Raw genomic sequence first — 16554 nt, forward strand, 5'->3', positions numbered from 1 at the left:
AGGATTTTCTCCTTTCTTAGTAATTAAGAAACCCCCTAATCCTATTTGGAGTTATCCCAATCCAAATCTGTATTTGGATAGGGGATAATCTCAATCTTATCTGCAGATTGGGTTAACCTACTCCTGATCTCATCAGAAGGTTACCAGATTCAAATCATATTTGAATTTGGTTTCCAAGAGTGGATAGGGTTAAAACCCTAATCCTTTTAGCTAACCCTAATCTCAGATCCGCCCCCTTAAGTGGGTGATCATATCATCCCAGTTCGAAATGGGCTTTAGAACTAATAAGTAATCAGTGCTCAATAAGTTTTCAAACTGCTGCCTAATTGGGCTTCTTTGTATGGTGTGGGACCCAATCATTAATCTACACATCAGCCACAAGGGTTCGGCCCAGCCTTTGCTACAAGGCCTACCCGAATTCACTAGAAAGCCTACTGAACCCCTTGAGCCCATTACATGGACTCTATGGGCCCAACACTTACACTAAGTGGTCCTTGGGCCAAGCCATCTTATAAAAACCCAGGGACTGTGGGAAAATGCAAGATTAGCCCATCAGGTATAACCCTAAATGGCCTTTCACTTAACCTCTCAGCCCATAATGATCAAACACTGCCCGACAAAAGAGGACCTCTCCCTCAGCTGCAAGGAACAGTGCTACACTCTCTACTGACATGGATCTCGGGAATTAAAACCATTTGCAAACATTTTGAAACCGTATATTGTTAGACAGTTTTGTATGCCCTTAGCTTCAATCAGAATGATGTACTTTATGAGTTTATTGTAAATGAATAAAACTGCATATTTGATTCATGTTCCCTTGGTATGTTACTGTGTAATACCCTTAAACTGGACACTTAATAAGACTCGTGTTAATTTAGAATGTGAACAGCCAGTGGGTCGGTCTGGGAGACCTATCCTGACAAGACTGACACTATGGTGCCACCAAGTCGGTTGGGGTGGCCTGTCTCAGTTGCCAGGGTGAAACCCTAGGCACATACAGTGTAGGATTAATTGAATCTTTGAACTGGACCAGAATTTCAGTATTGCCTTGGACCTTGGAGATTGATGGGCAAAACTGGAAAGTTACACCCGACCCCTAGACTCGATTATGATACTACACTAGGTGTCGGATTGGGCAGTCTTTGATATACCATTCAGTGAGATCCTTAGCGGGGGTCAAAACCTGGGTATGTTGGGACTGTCTGAGAATTCATCTGAGTGGGTGATCATAGTGATAGGATCAGCCCCTTTGTCGAACAAAGGTAATGATCGGGGATGCACTCTCTCTGATGGAAACCAAGACTGCCGACAGCCGATTTCAATTGTTGAGATTTTCTTTTGCAAAATATATTTATATATATATATATATATGATTTCGAAATGATTTGCAAAAGGTTTTAATTCCCGGGATCCATGTAAGCAGAGAGTGCAACACTATTCCTTGCAGCAGAGGGAGAGGTCCTCTCTTGTGGGCAGTGTATGATCATTATGGGCTGAGAGGTTAAGTGTAAGACCAATGACGATAATACCTGATGGGCTAATCTTGCATCTACCCCTAGGTGTTACAATGTGGCTTGGCCCAGGGACCACTTAGGGTAAGTGTTGTGCCCATAGAGCCCATAAGATGGGTTTCAGGGGGTGCATTGTCCATAACAGTGTATTCGGCCAGGCCTTGTAACAAAGGCTGGGCTGAACCCATGTGGCTGATTTGTAGATCAATGTTTGGGTCCCACGCTATACAAGGAAGCCCAACTGGGCAGCAGTTAGGAAGGTTAAGTGAGTACATAAGCTTAATGGGCCTAAAGTCCATTTTGAACTTGGCTATTTAATTAGTTAATTATGGGAAGAATTCTGAGATGGATTAGCAGATAGGATATAGTCTTGATCCTATCCACTCAGAGAGTCCAGATCTGAATGTGATTCAGATCTAGAAACCTCCTAATGAGATTAGGAGAAAGCTAATCTAATCTGCTGATAAGATAAGGGTTTATCCTTATCACCTGAAGAGAAGGCTGATCCAAATATGATTTGGATAAGCAGCTCCTAATGGGATTAGGAGCTGATCCTTTAGGATTAACAAAAGACGGGGGCAGCAGCCCAAAAGATACACACATTCAGATCTTCTTGAGTGCTGAAATCAGAGAAGAAAGAATTAAGCAACCCTGTAGAAATCTTTCTTGCCGCCCTGTTTTGCCAGTTCGATCTGCAGTTGTGGGAGAAGTCAAGATTCGATCTTGACATCAGTTCTTTGAGAAAGAATTGATAGGAAGTTTTGCCCACGTGCCATCCTACTGATTCTTGCGAAGGACAGAGTTCTTGGAGAAGAACACTACTGATTCTGCTCCATCCTGCAAAGTGCCATCTTCAGTGGGAGCAGTCTTTGGATCCTTACTTGGGCGTGAACACCTTCGTTGGGGGATACTATTTCACCGTATCAGGTATAATCCTCTCCTACTCCTTTTGGTTCAGATCTGGTTCAGTTTATGTTTCAAGAATGATCATTGAAAATATGATTTTCTAAATAAGGAATGCGATTCCTAGTTGAAGGGAAAGAAAATTTTTTTGAAATTCGCCCCTTATTCCGCAATCTTTGGGCATCCATACGATGGATATCCTATCCCTTCATATATGTATATATATATATATATATATATATATATATATATACATATCATATATATATAATTTGCAAAACAAAATTCCAACGATTGAAATCAACTGCCGGCAGTTTGGTTTCCATCAAAGAGAGTGCACCCCCGATCATTACCTCTGTCCGACAAAGGGGTTGATCCTGTCACTATGATCACCCACTCAGATGAATTCTCAGGCTGTCCCAACATACCTAGGTTTTGACCCCTGCTATGGATCTCACTGATTGGCATATCAAAGACAGCGCAATCCGACACTTAGTGCTGTATCATAATCGAGTCTAGGGGTCAGGTGTAACTTTCCAGTTTTGCCCATCAATCTCAAAGGTCCAAGGCAATACTGGAAATCTGGTCCGGTTCAAAGATTCAAGTAATCCTACACTGCATGTGCCTTGGGTCTCACCCTAGCGGCTGAGACAAGCCACCCCAACATTTGGCAGCACACCAGTGTTAGCCTTGGCAAGATAAATCTCCCCAGACTTATCCAACGGCTGTGAACACTTAAAACTAACACGAGTCTCATTAAGTGTCCAGTTTTAGGGTCTTACACAGAAACATACCACACAACATGAATCAAACATGTACATTATTTATTCATACTAAATGACAAAAGTACATCATATTTGATTGGAGCTAAGGGCATACAAAACTATCTAACAGCTCCCACTTGCACTTAGGTCCAATTTGGTACAACCCGGAGTCCCATACTTTCCACGTGTTTCTCAAACACCTTCTGTGTGAGTGGCTTAGTTAATGGGTCTGCCACATTATCCGTTGACGCTACCTTCTAAATCAGAACGTCCCCTTTACCAACGATCTCCCTCAGTACATGGTACTTCCTCTCGATGTGCTTTGACTTCGAGCGGGCCCGAGGCTCCCTAGCCTGGGTGATAGCTTCACTGTTGTCACACAACAACGGGATGGGTGATGTGCCGGACGGAACCACTCCTAATTCGTGAACAAACTTCTTCATCCACACGGCTTGCTTGGCAGCTTCACTTGCGGCAATGTACTCGGGCTCGGTCGTGGAATCTGTCGTGGACCCCTATTTTCTACTTTTCCAGCAAACAGCCCGCGATCCTATCGGGAAAACATACCCAGATGTAGACTTTCTATCATCTGGATCCGACTAGAAATCAGCATCAATATACCCCAAAATTTGTAGTGAACTACCATCGAATACCAAACAAAACTCTTTTTTCCTTCGAAGGTATTTGAGTATGTTCTTCACAGCAGTCCAATGCTCTTGCCCTGGGTTGGCCTGGAACCTGCTTACGACACTCACCATCTGAGCAATGTCAGGGCGAGTGCACAACATGACATACATGATGCTCCCTACGGTTGAGGCAGAGGGGACATTTTTCATGCCCTCAATCTCCTCCGAAGTCTTGGGAGACATCTTCTTGGAGAGAGTGACTCCATGCCTGAAAGGAACGTTTCCTTTCTTAGAGTTCTCCATGCTGTACCTTTTGACAATTTTGTCAATGTAAGTAGACTGGGATAATCCAATTATCCACTTCGATATATCTCTATAGAGTCGAAGACCCAATATATAGGAGGCTTCTCGAAGATCTTTCATGGAGAATTGTTGCGAAAGCCACACTTTGACTGAAGTCAACATTCCTACATCATTCCCAATGAGTAGGATATCGTCCACATACAATACCAAAAATGTGACCTTATCCTCACTGGACTTCCTGTAAACACAGGGGTCATTCGGATTCTGCTCAAAGTCAAACGATTTGACAGCAGAGTCAAAACGGATGTTCCAACTTCTAGAAGCCTGCGTAAGTCCATATATGGATATATTAAGTTTACATACCATGTGTTCCTGACCAGCAGCAATGAAGCCTTGTGGCTGCTATATGTAGATATCTACAAATAGATCTCCATTTAGGAACGCGGTTTTGACATCCATTTTCCAAATCTCGTAGTCATGGTATGCTGCTACAGCTAGCAGGATCCTAATGGATTTTAGCATGGCCACAGGCTTAAAGGTTTCCTCGTAGTCGATACCTTCTTTCTGAGTGTACCATTTCTCCACCAAACGAGCTTTGTATGTCTCAATCTTGCCATCGGGGCCCTTCTTCCTCTTGTAGATCCATTTACAACCAATTGCTTTTACCCCGGAGAGTGGATCTACTAGAGTCCAAACTCCATTGGCCTCCATCGAGTCCATCTTAGCTCTCATGGCCTCCACCCACTTCTGGGAATCTATGTCCAACATAGCTTCCGCATAAGTCATGGGATCCTTCTCACTAGTCAAGGCTTCCACCAGGTAAGTATCCTGGTCATAACCATAACAGATTGGTGGCCTGGATACTTGGGTGGATCTTCTAGGTTGGTCACTACCTGGAACATGTGGGACATCTCCCACTGCTCCTGAGCTCTCCTCATCAAGAACTATTTCCTAACGATGGGTGTCCAGGATGTAATCGGTCTATATGAACTGGGCATTTCGGCTGCATAACACTTTCTATTCACTTGGGTCATAGAAAAGATAACCCACTGAATCCTTTGGGTAGCCTACAAATAGCATCGACTGGTCTTGGATTCCAACTTGTCTTTACTCGTTCTTTTAACGTGCGTAGGACAACCCCAAATCTTCAAGTGTCTAACACTTGGTTTCTTTCCGATCCAAAGTTCATATGGAGTTTTTGGAACCGATTTGGTTGGAACCCGATTTAGCACGTAGATAGCAGTCTCTAATCCATATCCCCAAAAGGATGTGGGTAATTCCAAGCGTATGAGAAGTGACTGAACCATGTCTAACAAGATCCTATTCCTCCTCTCCGAAACACAGTTAAGTTGTGGTGTAGCAAGAGGAGCCAATTGTGGCACTATCCCATTGACTTTCAAGTAGTCCCCGAAATCGTCAGAGAGATACTCGCCACCTTGATCCGATCGAAGGGCCTTAATTTATCTCCCTAACTGTTTCTCGACTCCTTGTCTGAACTCTTTGAACCTTTCAAAGGATTTGAACTTATGTCTCATTAGGTACACGTAATCGTACCGAGAATAATCATCGGTAAATGTAATGAAGTACACGTGTTGGTTACGAGTCCTAACACTCAGGGGACCACATACATCAATATGTATAAGGTCAAGTGTGCCGGTACATCTTTTAGGCTTACCATTAAATGGCCGTTTTGTCATCTTCCCTCGGAGTCAAGGCTCACAAGTGGGAAGATCTTCTACGGTTAGAAAATCCAAAGGACCATCCTTTACCAGCCTTGTGATTCGGTCAATACCGATATGGCCAAGTTGGTAATGCCAGAGGCACGTGGGACTAACTGTCTCACGAGTTCTTTTCTTGGGGTTTTCGATCAACGTAGTTTCGGTTAAGTTAGTTTCTAGAGAAGGACGTAGAACATAGAGACCGTTCTCTAGTTCCCCGCATGCGATGAATTTATTGTTCCGTTTAACGGTAATCATATTACTAAAATAAACAGTATATCCATCAGCACATAGTTTAGAAACATAAATCAAATTTCTTCTTAAGTTCTATACATAAAGACAATCCTTAAGTACAAGAATTCATTCTCTAAAAACTAATTCTATGGTACCTATTGCCGCAGTTGCAACACTTGCAGTCATTCCCAAGAAAAGCGTCACTTCCCCTTCACTCAACCTTCTGCTAACTTTGAACCCCTGTAGTGAATTACACGCATGAGTTTAAGCCCCGGAGTCAACACACCAGGACACAGAAGTGACTAACAAATTAGTCTCTATGACACAAGTTTCAAAATTACCTTTCTTAGATTCCAGGTAGGCGGGACAGTTCCTCTTCCAGAGACCGGTCTGCTTGCAAAAGTGACAGGCATCGGATGCCTGGTTTTTCTTCTACTTCTTGGGTTTGGCAGCTTTCTTCTAGGGCTTCTTTGCCTTCCTCTTTTTCTTGCCCGATTTGCTAGTTTTAGCAAGCATAGCCACAGGCTCGTCCTTCTTAATCAAATCCTTGGCCCTCTGTAACATATTGCTGAGTTCCTGGACGCTGACATTCAGCTTGTTCATATTGTAGTTCACTATGAACGGATTAAAGGAAGAAGGCAGAGAATTAAGGATGGCATCCACTTGTGTGCCAAGATCTAGCCCGGATCCAAGGGCTTCAAGCTCGTTGATGTATCCCATCATCCGAAGACAATGGTCGTGAACCTGTTGCCCCTTGGACATCTGCGCGGTCATGAACTGTTTCAAGACCATCTGCCGAGTAAAACGATTATGCTCTTCGTACATCATCTTTAAACTATCCAATATGTCCTTGGCTAGTTCGATCTGATCGAACTACCTCTGTATTGGATCGTCCAGGGAGGCAATGACATAACAATGGGCTAGGGAGTTTTTATCCTCCCACTCTAGGAATTCCCTCCTTCGGGCCTCCTAAGCCCCGTCACCCGAACGCTCCCGGGCAGGATTTTTAACTACCTTATCCAACTTCTCAGAAGTTAAGCCAGCATAAGGTTTTTGTACCAGTCGGCATAGTTTGGGCCCTTAAGCTTGTTATCGTCAAGCAACATAGCAAATTGTTTGTTTGCCATTTTCTGATAAAACAACAAAACATTAGTCCACAACCTTAGTTTGATTCATGTTACCTACATAGATTTGGCTTTTAATCTATGTTCCATTTCCATTTGTTCATCTCTGAGATTTCTCTCTGATCTCAGTGACGGAGATGGTGAAATGTCTTTGGAAATGTGGGAAATCACATAGGGTGCATGGAGCCAACTATTTCAACTACATAACCCCACCACCTTTTTGTCAAAGATCACATCCACTCATCGTATGAGTTTCCCTTTGGCCTCTATCAGACAAGGTTCAGAGCCGTTTTCAGGTAAACCTTTCTATCCAGTGAGTGCTCACCCATCATATTTCGGTTACGCCAAGGTACCGTGAGAGAGTTCCCATTTTCTAGTGAAGCCCCTCCCACATAGGTTTATGACACCCCTATCATCTTATGAAACACTTTGACAGACCCAACAACAAATGGAAGCCCAATTTTATGGTGCGTTTCCTCATTACTGAAGGACCCATCGTCATGCTAATGATGGAAGGCCTTTAGAGAGTTCATCACATGAATCTCCCTAGTTAATTTAGGTCAAATCAGAGTGGCTCCCACTGAATTTCATAAAGTCAGATTTAAGGTGGCCCAATTCCGCACACATCCCTTTTCGGGGTTGTGGGGCCCACCATGAAAGGAAGGGTCATCCAATGACCGTATGGGGCACCATGGCAATGATGTGCATTCAGCCATGGTGTGCGTAAGAGCCACTAACGAATCATCACGGGCCAAGTGCTTATGGCCCATGGTCGCTGCACATCATACATCCACTCATCGCATGTAATGGAAGAATTGATCAAATCAATCACATACTGTAAAGCCCATTAATCAGCCCTTTTAAAATCCATAACATTAACAATTAACCTTATCTAGGTATATGGGTTGAATCACAGTTAGCAGTTCGGCCCATATAGCTTATATAGAAAATTGTGCTTTAGCAGTTTTAACCCCTTAAAACTGGGCTCTATAGGTTGGGCCGAATTGTTTCTTCCAATTAAAGATTGGTTTCAGACCTAAAAGTGGGAAATAACAGGACTGAAAACAGCCCCCTTCGAACACTGGATTCGGTCCAAACAACTTTGGTCCAATCTGGTCCGAAACGGTCCAAGAACCAATTTTTAACTCAAGAATCAATTCAAGAAATATCTGAAATTAAATTTCTGAATTTGGACACTAAAAAAACAGAATTGGATTGTTCGTACAACCTGCAAAATAGAGGTTAATAATCAGGGTTGCAGTTTCATAAACTGCAAAACACAGAATCTGATATCACGATCTGCAAATCTCCAGCGCCGCCGCCTTCTTCAATCAAGAAAAATAAAAAATACAGAAATCCTATTTCTATTAATTAATTACAATCTTGATTGAATCCTATACATTTAGTCTAGAAAAAAAAATTATTTTACAGACCAGAATGAATAGAAACTGTAAAAAAAAAAAGAGAGAATGCACAGATAATCTGCGCTAGTTCTGCACTTCGATCTCCATGTACGAACAATCCATTAAATCAGAAATAAATTAAGAACAATTGAAAATTAATTTTAGATTTAACGAAAAATAATTTCAGATCAATCGCCCACAACAAGAAACAATTTCATGAAATAAAATAGCAATATGCGCAAAACTCGAATAGAACAGTTTCTACCGATTTGTGCAGGTTCAGATCTAATTTCTTGGTTCAAGATTTGAACCTATGGCTCTGATACCACTAAAAGAATGGTTGGATCCATCGTATGGATGCCAAAAAGGTTGCGGAAGGGGTCGGCAAATTTCCTACCTTTATTCCAACAGGGAATCATATTTCCCTAAATTTAGAATACAATATTCAAGGATCTATTCGAACCAAACCAAATCAGATTTGAACCAAGAACAAAGGGAAGGGTTATACCTGATATGGAAAATCAAGATCTCCCAACGTCGGTGTTCACGCCCAAAGAAATATCCAAGATCCGCTCCCGCTGAAGATGACACAGCGATGGTGGAGCAGTACCAACAGTGTTTGTCCTACGAACCAAACTCTTCACAAGAATCCGTTGGAGACTTAGAGCACCGAACCAAATCAGTCTTTCAATAAAGACTGATATCAAGAACTGATCCTTGATCATCCCTTCAGAGAGATTTGATCTATGCAGTAAGGTGGCGGCGGCTAGAGGAGAACCCTAGAGCTGAAAGTGAAGTGAATGCTAATTTCACTCTAGGGAAGGTGAGATACTATCTCAGATTGCAGAAGTCGTTACTGCTTCAACCTTGGTCCGAATTCATGTAATTCATTATTAGGGTTTTTCTCCTTTCTTAGTGATTAAGAAACCTCCTAGCAGAATTCACTGGAAAGTGCAGTGAACCCCTTGAACCCATCACATGGATTCTACGGGCCCAAAACTTACACTAAGGGTCCCTGGGCCAAGCCATCTTATAAAAACCCAGGGACAGTGGGCAGATGCAAGATTAGCCCATCAGGTGTAACCCTAAATGGCCTTACACAGATACACTTAACCTCTCAGCCCATAATGATCAAACACTGCCCGACAAAAGAGGACCTCTCCCTCGGCTGCAAGGAACGGTGTTGCCCTCTCCACTCACATGGATCCCAGGAATTAAAACCATTTGCAAACATTTTGAAACCGTATATGTATATATATATATCATATATATAAAATTTGCAAAAAAAAATTCTAACGATTGAAATCAACTGACGACAGTTTGGTTTCCACCAGAGATAGTGCATCCCCGATCATTACCTTTGTCTGACAAAGGGGCTGATCTTGTCACTATGATCACCCACTCAGATGAATTCTCAGACTGTCCCAACATACCTAGGTTTTGACCCCCGCTAAGGATTTCACCGATTGGCATATCAAAGACAGCCCAATCCGACACCTAGTGCAGTATCATAATCGAGTCTAGGGTTCAAGTGTAACTTTCCAGTTTTGCCCATCGATCTCTAAGGTCCAGGGCAATAGTGGAAATCTGGTCCAGTTCAAAGATTCAAGTAATCCTACACTACATGTGCCCTGGGTCTCACCTTGGCGGCTGAAACAAGCCACCCCAACATTTGGCAGCACACCAGTGTCAGCCTTGGCAGGATAAATCTACCCAGACTTATCCAATGGCTATGAACACTTAAAACTAACATGAGTCTCATTAAGTGTCCAATTTTTGGGTCTTACTCAAATCTTTAATTCAACAAAATAATCTGAAATTAAATACTGATAAAAGAAAATAAAAAATTAGTCAGACAGGTCTCGTACAATCCATCCTGCAAAACAGAGGTTATATCACAGTTTGCATTTTCATAAACTGCAAATCACAGATTGCGATTCTCCCATCTGCAAAATCTCCTTCCTTGCACCGCCATTTTCAACCCAAAATAAAATAAATAGAAATCCTAATTTCTATTAATAATTACATCAGATCGAATACCTATACATTCAGTGTAAAAAATAAAAAAAAAATTATTTTACAGACCAAAAGTAATAAAATAATCTTTAATATGCAAAATCACAAGTTCCCTGCGCAAACCAAGATTTCGATCTCCTCTTGTACGAACAACCCATAAATCAAGAAAATCATAAAGAACAATTCTAAACAATAATCAGATTTATATAAAATTAATTTCAGATTATTCGCCCATAATTTTGGGAACAAATTTCCCAAAACTCATATCTGCGCAAATTGGGTAGAACGCCTTCTGCCTATTTAAGCAGGTTTAGATCTGAAACAAATTGGCTCAAAATTTCAACCATGGCTCTGATACCACTGAAGGGATGAGAGATCCATCATATGGACACCCAAATCTTGCGGAATAAAGGGGCGAATTTCAAAATTTTTTCTCTCCCTTCAACTGGGAATCGCATTCCCTATTTAGAAAATCATATTTTCAAGGATCAATCTTGAACCATAAACTGTACCAAATCTGAACCAAAAGGAGTAGAAGAGGATTATGCCTGATACGGAGAAATAATATCTCCCAACGAAGGTGTTCATGCCCAAGGAAGGATCCAAAGACTACTCCCACTGAAAATGGAGCAGTGTAGGATGGAGTAGAATCAACAGTGTTCTTCTCCAAGAACTCTGTCCTTCACAAGAAACAACAGGATGGCACGTGAACACAACTTCCTATCAATTCTTTCTCAAAGAATAGATGTCAAAATCGAATCTTGACTTTTCCCACGACTGGAGATTGAACTGGCAAACTAGGCGGCAAGAACAAGGAGGTGGCAAGAAAGAATTCTGCAGGGTTCCTTAATTCTTCCTTCTATGATTTTTCATCTCTAAAGAAGATGTGAGTATGCATCTTCTAAAGGCTGCCGCCCCCTCCTTCTTATGTAACCCTAAAGGATCAGCTACTAATCCAATTAGGAGTTGTTGATCCAAATCATATTTGGATCAGACATCTCTTTAGGTGATAAGGATAAACCCTTATCTTATCTATAGATTAGATCAACCTTCTCCTAATCTCATTTGGAGGTTTCTAGATCTGAATCATATTCAGATCTGGACTCTCTAAGTGGATGGGGTTAAAACCCTTTCCTATCTACTGATCCATCTCAGAATTCGCCCATATTTAACTTATTAAATTAGTCCAGTTCGAAATGGGCTTTAGGCCCATTAAGCTTATGTGCCCACTTATCCTTCCTAACTGCTGCCCAGTTGGGCTTCCTTGTATGGCGTGAGACCCAAGCATTAATCTGCACATCAGCCACATGGGTTCAGCCCGACCTTTGTTACAAGGCCTAGCCGAATACAATGCTATGGACAGTGCACCCCCTGATTGAAATGGGTTGTCGGCAGTCTTGGTTTCCATCTGTGAGAGTGCATCCCCAATCATTACCTTTGTCCGACAAAGGGGCTGATCCTATCACTCTGATCACCCACTCAGATGAATTCTCAGACTGTCCCAACATACCCAGGTTTTGACCCCCACTAAGGATCTCACTGATTCGTACATCAAAAATAGTCCAATCCGACACCTAGTGCAGTATCATAATCGAGTCTAGGGGTCGGGTGTAACTTTCTAGTTTTTCCCATTAATCTCCAAGGTCCAGGGCAACATTGGAAATCTGGTCCAGTTCAAAAATTCAATTAATCCTACACTATATGTGCCTAGGGTCTCACCCTGACAGTTGAGACAGGCCACCTCAACCAATTTGGTGGCACAACAGTGTCAGCCTTATCAGGATAGGTCTCCCCAGACCGACCCACTGGCTGTGAATATTCTAAACTAACACGAGTCTCAATAAGTGTCCAGTTAAAGGGTATTACACAGAAACATACCAAGGGAACATGAATCAAATATGCACTTTTATTCATTTACAGTAAACTCATAATGTACATCATTCTGATTGAAGCTAAGGGCATACAAAACTATCTAACAGCTCCCACATGCACTTAGGTCCAGTCAAGTACAAGCTCGAGTCCCATGCTTTCCACGTGTATCCCAAACACTTTATGTGACAGTGGCTTTGTCAATGGGTCTACTAGATTTTCCGCTGACGCTACCTTCTAAATCAGGACGTCCCCTCTACCAACAATCACCCACAGTACATGGTACTTCCTCTCGATGTGCTTTGACTTCGAGTGGGCTCGTGGCTCCTTAGCCTGAGCAATGGCTCCATTGTTGTCACACAACAACGGGATGGATGATGTGCTGGACGGAACTATTCCCAACTCGTAAATGAACTTCTTCATCCACACAGCTCCTTTGGCAACCTCACTTGCGGCAATGTACTCGGCATCGATCATGGAGTCTGCAGTGGACCCCTGTTTGCTGCTTTTCCAGCAAACAGCACACGATCCTATCGTGAAAACATATCCAGATGTAGACTTTCTATCATCTGGATCCGACTGGAAATCGACATCTGTATACCCGTGGATCTGTAGTGAGCTACCGTCGAATACTAGACAAAATTCTTGTGTCCTTCGAAGGTACTTAAGTATGTTTTTCACAGCAGTCCAGTGCTCCTGCCCTGGGTTGGCCTGAAATCTACTTACTACACTCCCTGCTTGAGCAATGTCAGGATGAGTGCACAGCATGGCATACATGATGCTCCCTAAAGCAGAGGCATAAGGAATGTCTTTCATGCCATTAATCTCCTCAGAGGTCTTGGGAGACCTCTTCTTGGAGAGAGTGACTCCATGCCTAAAAGAAACATTTTCTTTCTTGGAGTTTTCCATGCTGTATCTTTTGACTATTTTGTCAATGTAAGCAGATTGGGATAATCCAATTATCCGCTTCGATCTATCTCTATAGAGTCAAAGACTCAGTATATAGGTGGTTTCTCCAAGATCTTTCATGGAGAATTGCAGTGAAAGTCATACTTTCACTATAGTTAACATTCTTACATCATTCCCGATGAGTAGAATGTCATCTACATACAGAACCAAGAAGGTAGCCTTATCTCCATTGTACTTCCAGTAAACACAGGGTTCATCCGGGTTCTGCTTGAAGTCAAACGATTTGACAGCAGAGTCAAAACGGATGCTCCAACTCGTAGAAGCTTGCTTAAGTCCATAAATGGATCTATTAAGTTTACATACCATGTTTTCCTGATTTACAACAATGAAGGCTTGCAGCTGCTTTATATATATATCTGCAGTAAGATCTCCATTCAGGAATGCAGTTTTGACATCCATATGCCAAATCTCATAATCATGGTACGCTGCTATAGCTAGCAGGATCCTAATGGATTTAAGCAAGGCCACATGCGAAAAGGTTTCCTCATAGTCGATGCTCTCTTTCTGAGTGTACCATTTCACCACCAGATGAGCTTTGAAGGTCTCAACCCGACCATCGGGGCCCTTCTTCCTCTTGTAAATACAATTGCAACTGATTGCTTTTACCCTGGAGGGTGGATCTACTAGAGTCCAGACTCCATTGGTCTCCATTGAGTCCATCTCTGCTCCTATGGCCTCCACCCACTTCTAGGAATCTATGTCCAAAATATCTTCCGCGTAAGTCACGGGATCCTCCTCACTAGTAATGGTTTCCGCCAGGTAACTATCTTGGTCATAACCATAACGAACTGGTGGCCTGGATACCCGAGTGGATCTTCTAGGTTGGTCACTACCTGGAACTTGTGGGACATCTCCCACTGCTCCTGAACTCTCCTCATCAAGGACTATTTCCGGATGATGGGTGTCCAGGATGTAATCGGTTTCCAAGAATTGTGCACTTCAGCTGCAGAACACTTTCTGCTCACTTGGGTAGCCTACAAATAGGCAACGGCTGGTCTTTGATTCCAACTTGTCTGCACTTGTTCTTTTAACATATGCTGGACAACCCCAAATCTTAAAGTTTCTAACACTTGGTTTCTTTCTAGTCCTAAGTTATTATGGAGTGTTCGGAACTGATTTGGTTGGAACCCGATTCAGCACGTAAATCGCAGTCTCTAATGCATAACCCCGAAAGGATGTGGGTAACTCTGAGTGTATGAGAAACGACCGGACCATATCCAGTAAGGTCCTATTCCTCCTTTCTGAAACACCGTTAAGTTGTGGTGTAGCAGGAGGAGCTAATTGAGATACTATCCCATTGTCCTTTAAGTAGTCCATGAATTCGTCAGAGAGATACTCGCCACCTCGATCTAATCGAAGGGCTTTAATTTCTCTCCCTAACTGTTTCTCGACCTCTTGTCTGAACTCATTGAACTTTTCAAAAGATTCATTCTTGTGTCTCATTAGGTACACGTAACCATATCGAGAAAAATCATCAGTGAAGGTGATGAAATACACGTGTTGATTCCGTGTCCGGACACTCAAGGGAACACATACATTAGTATGTATTAGGTCAAGTGTGCTTGTACATCTTTCAGGCTTACTGTTAAATGGTCGTTTCGTCATCTTGCCTTATAGGCAAGGCTCACAGGTGGGAAGATCTTCTACAGTTAGAAAATCCAGAGGACCATCCTATACCAACCTTGTAATTTGGTCAACACCGATGTGGCCAAGTCGGTAATGCCACAGACATGTGGGATTAACTGTATCACAGGCTCTCTTCTTGGGGATTTCAGCCGACGTAGTTTCGGTTATGTTAGTTTCTAGAGAAGGATGTAGAACATAAAGACCATTCTCCAGTTCCCCGTATGCGATGAATCTGTTATTTCTTTTAATAGTAATCGTATTACTAAATAAGACAGAATAACCATCTACACACAGTTTTGATACAGAAATCAAATTTCTTCTTAAATTTTGTACATAAAGATAATCTTTCAGTATAATAGTTCCTTCTCTAAAAGGTAATTCCACGGATCCTATGGCCACGGCTGCAACAGTTGCAGTAGTCCCCAAGTAGAGCGTGACTTCTCCTTCACTCAGCCTTCTGCTTACCTTGAACCCCTACAGTGAGTTACACGTATGAGTTGAAGCCTTGGAGTCAATACACCAGGATGCAGAAGCTACCAGCAGATTGGTTTCTATAACACAAGTTTCGAAATTACCTTTCTTGGATTCTAGGTAGGCAGGACAGTTCCTTTTCTAGTGACTAATCTTCTTGCAGAAATGACAGGCATCTGATGCCTTGTCCTTCCTCTGTTTCTTGGGTTTGGCAGCCTTCTTCTAGGGCTTTCTCTTTGCCTTCCTTTTCTTGCCCGATTTTCCAGTTTCAACAAGCATGGTAATGGGCTCATCCTTTTTAATCAATTTTTCGGCCCTCTACAACATATTGCTGAGTTCCTGCAAGTTGACGCTCAGTTTGTTCATTTTGTAATTCATGATGAATGGATTAAAGGATGAAGGCAGAGTGTTGATAATAGCATCGACCTATGTTACCAGATCCAGCCCGGATCCAAGAGCCTCCAGTTCGTTTATATAGCCCATCATCCGGGGAAAATGGTCGTGAACCTATTGGCCCTTGGACATCTGCGCGGCCATGAACTGTTTCAAGACATTCTTCCGAGTAGAACGATTCTGCTCTTCGTACATTGTCTTGAGACTATCCAATACATCCTTAGCAAATTCGATCTAATCGAACTACCTCTGAATTGGGTTGTCCAAAGAGGCAATGATATAGCAGCGAGCAAGGGAGTTTTTCTCCACCTATTCTAGGTATTCTCTTCTCTGGGCCCCAGAAGCCCTATCTCTCGAATGATCCGGGGCAGGATTCTTGGCTACCTTATCCAATTTCTCAGAGATTAAGACCAAACATCAGTCCACAACCTAATTTGATTCATGTTCATTACATAGATATGGATTTTAATCTACGTTCCATTCCCATTTATTCATCTCTGAGACTTCCTTCCTTTCTCAATGACGGAGACTGCGGGTTGTCTCTGGAAATGTGGGAAATCACATAGGGTGCATGGAGCCAACTGTTTCATCTGCATAACCCCACCACCTTTCTGTGAAAGATCA

Source organism: Nelumbo nucifera, chromosome 1 (genome assembly GCF_055504915.1).
Source record: "Nelumbo nucifera cultivar China Antique chromosome 1, China Antique-T2T, whole genome shotgun sequence".
Taxonomy (NCBI): domain Eukaryota; kingdom Viridiplantae; phylum Streptophyta; class Magnoliopsida; order Proteales; family Nelumbonaceae; genus Nelumbo; species Nelumbo nucifera.